Source organism: Cavia porcellus, unplaced genomic scaffold, assembly GCF_034190915.1.
Source record: "Cavia porcellus strain 051 isolate PalLab524CR breed Dunkin Hartley unplaced genomic scaffold, mCavPor4.1 scaffold_7, whole genome shotgun sequence".
Taxonomy (NCBI): domain Eukaryota; kingdom Metazoa; phylum Chordata; class Mammalia; order Rodentia; family Caviidae; genus Cavia; species Cavia porcellus.
In genome coordinates, this window is record NW_026947490.1 from 95,080,370 (window position 1) to 95,088,659 (window position 8,290).

Here is an 8,290-nt window from a genome sequence, read left to right on the forward strand (position 1 = left end):
GATACGAGTCCCTTATCAGATATGTTTTGCCATCTTTTCTCAGTCAGACTGGCCCATGGCCTGTCTTTTTATTTACTCTGTGAAAGACTTACTTTTCTAAGTTACATGTGTTCTCTCTCCCCTTCCTGCCTGTTTCTTTGCAAAAGGCCTTATCTGTTGATCTGAAAACTAGAGAAAAGAAAACTTTTATCTCAAAATTCTCAAGGGGCCGAGTGTGGTAGCGCAGGCCTACAATCCCATGTCCATAATGTCAGGAAGCTGAGGCAGGAGGATCACCAATTAGAGTCTAGCCTGGACGATTTGGCAAGACTCTGTCTGAAAATAAAATTTTAAAAGGTGCCGGGAAATCGTTTAGCACTCCCTGGGTTCATTCCCCAGTGCAACAAACAACAGCAACTATAATTTTTAAATTTTTTTAAATGAAAAGTAACAACAACAAAACTCTCCAAGTGCCCTCGGAAGGGAGCCAAGGCTCCCCACACAACCCGACAGTAGCAGTCTGGAGGAAAAATCCACTATTGACCGTTACCACAAAGAAAAAAAGCTGCCCCAGCTTGCGTAGAATCTAGAATAGGACACTGTGAGAACCTGGACGCTGTAAGTGGGTAGAAATTCTTGGCCAGAGCACGAGCTGCAAGCACAGTGGTGCATATGTGGTGCTTAGCTGTCACCTCCCCTGCACCGTCAGGAAAAAGCTGCTGCTCCTAAGCTCAGGACCAGCTGGTCCGCGTCAGCCAGAACGCTGCCCGGGAGAAGGGCTAATGAATCAAATCTAAGCGAGTTAAAAAGGGATGTGGTTACATCTTGCAAATAAGTGCATTACTTTCCTGGCTGCCTCATCTCTGGACCGTGTTACTGGAATTGGTAGTCTCGTGTAACACAGGCCAGACCCCCAGAGGACCACGCGTGGGGCATCGGCCACCAACACACACACACACACACACACACACACACACACACACACACACACACACACGGAGAGGGCTCAGAAGGACCACGGGAGGGGCACAGGCGCAGTCACGGAGGCCAGGCCTGGGGATTCCAAAAGAGAAGCCTGAAGCAAGCCGTTGCAAACTTTGCCAGGTCTCACAGTCGCTCTGATTACCCTGGGGGAACGGGACGAACTCGTTGGGCAGGTTTTTCTCATGTGCTGGCTTCTCGGTGTTGGCAAATGCAGACCCAGGGAATGGCGCTTTGTTCCCTCCCATAGGCACAGCAGAATGGAAAGGAAATAATCCCTTTTACATTTTAATGAGAAGCACACAGAGCGTCAGCTCTGCAGCATCTAGGTTATATCAGGCAAGGCCAAGAGAAGAAATCTCATCACCTAGGGGAAGAAACGCGGCCCTACCAGCTCCCAGCCACAGAATTCAACATAGAGTGAAAATTAAACTGCAAAGAGAGTCTGAGACATTCTGCCAGGTCTTATTCTTATATCAGATAATTAACCCTTTCCATCCTCTGTCTCTCTCTCTCTCTCTGTCTCTCTGTCTCTCTCTCTCTCTCTCTCTCTCTCTGTCTCTCTCTCCCCCCAGTGCTGGTAACTTCAACATGAACTTGTGGCCGCCTTGCAATTACCCTAAGTGGAAGATGCTTGCTACACCCCGAGTCTACTCAGCAATTATCAAAGCTGGCAGAGCGGCCCAGCCCGTGCTGAGTGCCCGCGGATACACAGCATTAATGCTGTCCCGCTTGCCCCACCTTCTATTATAAACTCAGTGAAGTTATGATGGTGATCGAGGGAAAAGTGTCTCAAGTCCCTGTGGAGTCTGCTTGGCCTGTTACCCAACACTTTCAGGTAGCTGGCACATCCATAAAAAGAAAACGTTTGTTTCTGTTAACCAGGAAGACTCCTACCATAGGCAGCTAAGTTAGAAATTAACACGCAGTCTGAGAGGCGCTGGGCTCTCAAGGAAGCCAGGGGAAAATGGAGACCCTGGAATTGTGGCTCGCAGTGCATCGGAGAAAGCAAGGCCTCCAGAAATAGTCACAGTGGCCAGCCTTGCAAACTTCTCTAAAGAATAAACAGAACTTGAGACAGTGCTGTAATTAGTACCACTGGGGCCATTAAGCACAGGTATGCATCAGACACCCTGTGGGTGACCAGAACACCCACACCCATCCCTCCCCAAATGTTCTTGTTTTAGGCAAACCAAGGTTAATGTCAGCCACACACCCTGCCTCCCCATTGGACCAATATTAGCTAAGTGGCTACACTGGTAATCCTATAGGTTGACTGTAACTGGACCCACGGTGTGACCTTGCAATGAAAGGTCCTCAGTGGCTACTCACCCCGATCTCCTCCTGTCTCTCAAGATCTCTTCCTGTTCTCCACTAAACCCTTCCTACTCTTAACCTCCTTTGCCCTTTGTCATTCTTTATTTTAGGGAATGCAAACTTGACATCAGACATACTTTGCCCTGCTTTGGGAATGGTGTTTCTCAGTAAAATGTGAAATTTTTTAAAAAAACGAATTCTAAGCCTGACATGGTAGCCCACACCTATAATCTTGGTACTCTGAGAGGCTGAGGCAGGAGGATCACAAATTTGAGCCCAGCCTGCACAACTCATTGACTCAGTGAGACCATGTCGCAAAATAAAAAATTTAAGGGCTGGTGATATAGCTTAGCAACACAAGCACCTGCCTGGCAAGCGTGAGGTCCTGAGTTCAATCCCCAGTACAAAAAAATTTAAAAGAGGCTGGACGGGCTGGATGTAGCTCAGTGGCACGAATGCCTGCCTGGCAAGTGCAAGGTCCCGAGTTCGATTCCCAGTACCAAAAGAAAGAAAGAAAGAAAACGGTCTGGGAAAAACAGGCATAGTGGTGCATGCCTATAATCCCAGCACTCAGGAGGCTGAGGCAGGAAGATTACCACAAGTGTAGGGCCAGCCTGGGCTGTCTACTGAGTTTAAAACCAGCCTGAACTGCACAGAGAGACCCTGTCTCAAACATCTACAACAAAAAACAAAGCAAAACAACAAAAAAAGAAGCTGGAGATGTCATCCTGTGGGAAGCCCCCGGGCTTAATTCCCAGTACTGCTACCCAAAGACTAAATAAATGACCAATAAACAAAATAAAAATTTTAAAGTAATTTGGACTAGAAAAATACGCCCCCCCAAATTTAAAGTTGAAATCTCCTTTTTTTTTTCTGGATAGACTTAACCTTTAAACTGCTTTTCAAGTTAATCTCTTTGCTTTCTCCTCCCTTTTCTGGCAATTTCCTACCACAGCCTTGAGCCCCTCAGCAACCCAGGCCTCACAGCCCTGCAGCACAGGAAGTGCTGGGGCCCAGGAAAACACCACTGAAGTGTGTTTGACACACGGAAGGCTTCGAGCTAAAGAACACTGAGGGATCTCAGAAACAAGGCTCTGATGTCTTTCTGGTAACGTGAACTGACACAGGAAATGATGCAGAGAAATATCTGCCTTGCCTTCCAGGCCGGGCATCGCAGGCAGCAACCCCGAACGGCTGACCTTGGTAAAAATTCCTACCTTCTGTTGGCCTGCTCCTTATCAGTTGTTTCAAGATCTGGTCTGCAGGCCCTGGAATGAGTCAGGTGTCTCAGGTGCCCCAAATTAGGTGCCAAAACGGTAGGCACGGTAAGGAGTGACCGCGTGAGGGTGTGATCAGCACTAACAGCCTGAGCGAGGAAAGCAGGCCAGGCCTGTCCAGCTGCTTCCTGGCCTCTCTGCAGTAGCATGGCTTCCCCCAGGTATAAAATAAGATCAATGTCTTACGACCTTCATTGGACAATCCTCGATCAGAGAATTTCTTCATGATCAGCCTTCCCCCGAAAGGCATTGGAAGGTATGGCTTGCTTTGAGGGAAGTGTTCTAGTTTCTGTAACCTGCCTTGGGGAAGAAGAACTCTGGTTTCTGTGTCATTCTCAGAGAAAGAATGAGGGTCAGGATTGGACAGCACCAGTGGGTCAGGGGACCTTTCGTCCTGAGGCCTTCTAATAGCCTTTTGAGAAGGACAGAAAAAACAAAACATGGGTAGACATGAGATAAGAAAATTATACCTAAAAGTTGTACTTATTAAGAAGCCTTCGACTTGCAGGACTCAGTCAATTTACCCCAGATGATCCAGTCGGCCTCCTGTATTCCCATCCCACCCACCACAGTTCCTCAGAAACACTGAAAGTCCAGAAATGGGCTTCACTGAAAAAGTAAAAAGCAGGAATCTGGTCCTAAAATAAAAGAGCAGGTTGAGAGAATGCAGATAATGTTTAAATTACCTCTATTTGAAAAAATCGTGGGCCCACACCTATAAAATGGGCCAGCGCCCTGCAGTGGGGTGGGCCACTCTTTCCCTGGAGAACCACACCCTCGAGAGAAAGGCAAACATTTCCCTTCCAGGATATAAAGCACCTCTCTTCTGAGGCCCCTCCCTCACTCTTTGAGTTCATACTTTTGAATTTTTACCTAATTAAACCTTTCCTGTGCCTCTTACTGACTAGTCCTGAAAATTCATTTTCTGTGATGGGATTCGGTGAATTTGCAAACCTCCAGGTAGTGTAGCTGAGCTCCAGAGACCTCTTCAAACCCTGTCCTGTGTCGCTGTAGTCCAAAGTACTCAGCATGCCGAAGCACCGTATTCTGTGTATCACTTTCTTTGATTGGCCCGGGATTGGGGTGGTGGGAACAAAAAACAAAAAACAGCCAAGATCACCAAGCTACCCTGACTCTTAGACACCCGGAGTAGACTTGGTCTCATTGTCATATTGAACTGAGCATGCCCAGAAACATTTGCATCTGCCATCTTTTCTTTCTGAGTAGGTGCTCTAGAACCTTAAACTGGGCATGCTCAGAAACATGTCCGACCATAGATGGACTTTCTAATAGAAATATATATAGGTGCCTGGAATAATATCCCCATTGTTCCTTTCCCTGGGAAGAGAACTGCCTCGCAAGGAATTCCCGTGCCCCCCCCCCCCATTCACTATTTCTCTAGGTCTTCTGGTCATGCTCATTGGCTTTGCATTCATCAAGAAAAGAACCATTGTGTTCAGTGACACCAACACTAGCAAAGTAGGATTCTGTCTTAATGCTAAAGACACAAATATAAAATGCAGCTTAAGGGACTTCCGGGAGAACATGGCGGACAGATAACAGCAACTACCGGAGGCTCTCTGAAAGACTCGGCTCAGAAGCCAGGAATGGTGCGGACTAAGGAGACATAAGCAGGTGGAGATATGCTCCGCTGACTCAGGAACGAACTGGGCTGAGAGAAACCAACTTGGAATGCATTCCTGGTGCTAAAACAGGAACAGAAAAGCCTCGGTGTGGAGGCTGGACCCCACGCCATTGTAAGCCGCAATTTGGGTTTCCCGCCGCGCGGCGGCTGGCTGCCTCTACAGTGGCTTGGCAAGGAGAGAGACGCGCAGAAGCTCTGAGAACGGCAATCTGCGAACGGCAGGGAGGCGTGCACTGACTTGTGGTGAGGTGAGTGAGAAAAGCTGACACTCTACCACAGTTTGACTCCAGCGGAGGACTTTCTGGGTCCGAGCAGTCCTGCGGGAGCAGGGCACGGTGGCGACTCCAGCCACACATCCCCCTCTCGGGCGGGCTTGGTGAAAAGTGCCTGGCCTGCGTGACGCTGCCGGCGGACCTGGTAGACTGTCCCAACCCAGATCCCAGAGCCTGACGGTGGCCGGGAGGGGAGACGCGAAGGCTGCCTGGTCCGTAACTCCCTGGTGCGCAACGGTGAGCGGGAACACCTAACTGGCGCAATTCGATCAGGCTGTGGCTGACTGGGAGAGAAGCTGGGCCTCTTATATAAGCTTGCATATATAAGGAACAGAGAAGAAGAGGCAGCATGGGAAGAGGCAGCAACAAGAAAGGCTCCTCGGCCCCCAATCCTGAGAAACAGGCAATAGCAGACACCGCACCAATATACATAAGGCACCATATAGAGAGCCTCATAGGCCAATTCAGGAATGAAGTTATCAACGAACTGAAGCTAGAAGTATGCAGAATAGTTAGAGAAATGCTAAGTACCACCCAAGAAAAAACAGATGGTGGAACAGAAGATCAGAAAAAAAGGGGAAAATTGTTTGATGGAGAAAACAGAGAAAGCATAGAATACGTGAAGCAGGTTCAAAGGGACTACCAAGATACTAAGAAGTCTATAGAAGACTGGCATAACAGCTTGAAAGAAACTAAGGACAGACTATCTGAACTGGAGGGCAGACTTGTAATATGGGAGAATGAAATGAAAAACTTCTTAAAAATAACAAAGAAACAAACAGCAATAATACAAAGACAAGAAGATGATAAGAGGAGCCATAACTTAAGGATTAAGAACATAAAAGAAGAAGTAGGGACACAAACAAGTGAACTACAAAAGCTACTCACAGAAATAATCCAGGAGAATTTTCCTAATTTAGCAAAAGGTAAAGATACTCAGATGTATGAGGCATACAGGACCCCAGCTACCTACAACCCAAACAGAGCAACACCCAGGCATATAATAATAAAAATTCCAGAAATTCAATACAAGAACAGAATATTAAAAGCTGTCAGAGACAAGAAACAGACCACTTACAAGGGAACACCCATCAGAATTACAGCAGATTTCTCGGCACAAACCATCAAATCACGAAGAGCGTGGGGGGAAATAATTCAAGCTTTGAAAGATAATAATCTCCAGCCAAGATTGAGATATCCTGCACAACTGTCCCTGGAAATTGATGGAAAAACAAGGTGCTTCCAGGATAAAGAGGAACTGGGGGAATTTGCAACCACCAATTCAACTCTACAGAGAGTATTGCAGGATATTCTAAAAAAAGAAAAATACAAAGAATCCAGAAATAATGGCAGAGAGGCCACAACGAATGGAGCAGAGAACAAAATGAAGAAGACAAACTGACAGCTGCTGACAGAAAAAGAGCTCAACAGAAATGAGGCAGAGAAGATTGGATGATAGGAACAGCTATTTTGGAGAAAATGACATCTTAATAGGTAATACTGATTTAGTATCATCTTGTTTTGAAGTCTCATCTAGCTTTTGTCCCTCTGTCTCCAATGGTCTAAATAGGTTGTATCTTACTGGATTTTATTATGTACGATAGTATAAGCAAAAACCTTGTAAAGACAAGGAGATTATACAGAAACCATTATTCATTTTCTGTTAGTCGATTCTAAATACTCTGTAATGCTGTCATTCTCTTGAATGTTTTTACATTGTTTTGATATACTTAATGCTACAGTATACGAAGTTGTACTCAAGGATTTCAAAGAAAGAGACAATATGGTAACTACTTTTAGGTTAAGATTATCTGGTGGTGAAACACTATTCTGCTTAAATGGTTATGTTTTGGTCTGCGCTGTTTCGTTGTTATGCCCTCTTTTATCTCAATCTCCACTCCACTATTTACTTTTTTATCTTTATCCTTTTAATTAAAGGAAAAAAATAGCAGGATATATTATAGTAACCCACTTTGACTTTTCATTACCTTGATTTAAAGCCCTGTATTACTCTCACCCTCTGGTTTTTAACTGATGTTCCCCTATTCTGTTTTGCTGGATAGTATCAGGTTCGAAAGTTTAGGCATCAGCTGTGAAGATAATGAGATTCATTATGACGCCCATTCTTGTTGACTTTTATCTACTTTTGAAGACCTACAATGTCTCCAATGTTTTGGTTTTGTCGGCTTTATTCTTTACTGTTTTGTTCAATTGTATTATAACTAACGATATAGGCAATTCTATTAGAGATAGCAGGAGGCATTATAGTAACCATTGTTGATCACCTTGTATTATGTTTTTACATTATCTATTATGTCCACCCTTTTGACTTGACCAATTCTGTTCTGTTATGTCACATTTGGTTTTACTCTCTTCCAAAAAAGTAATAAGAACAGTGGGAGCAATGAAACCCAAAATGTGTAATAGTCATGGTACAAAAGAGAGGAAAAGAAAGTGCTCCAAACTATATAACTGCATGTATATTTAAGTGTATAAGATAGAATATGATATCACAGAGTTTTATTGGATCATTGAACAGAACTGTTTGCAGTATCATTGATGGAATGTCCACTTTACAAGCTTTAATTTTGTGACTTGAACAATTATTTCTAAGATGACAATATGTAATCCATTAACTAGTGATTTCCTACTGTTCATTTTTTTTTTCTGTAAATCTGTATAACTTGTACCCTTTCCCTGCTTTTTTTTTTCTTTTCTCCTTAAATAAAATTTAAAAAAAAAGAAAAAAAAATGCAGCTTAACATTGGCACATGGGTGAATTACTCAAAGATGCATGGGATAGGTTTCCTTGGAGGCCT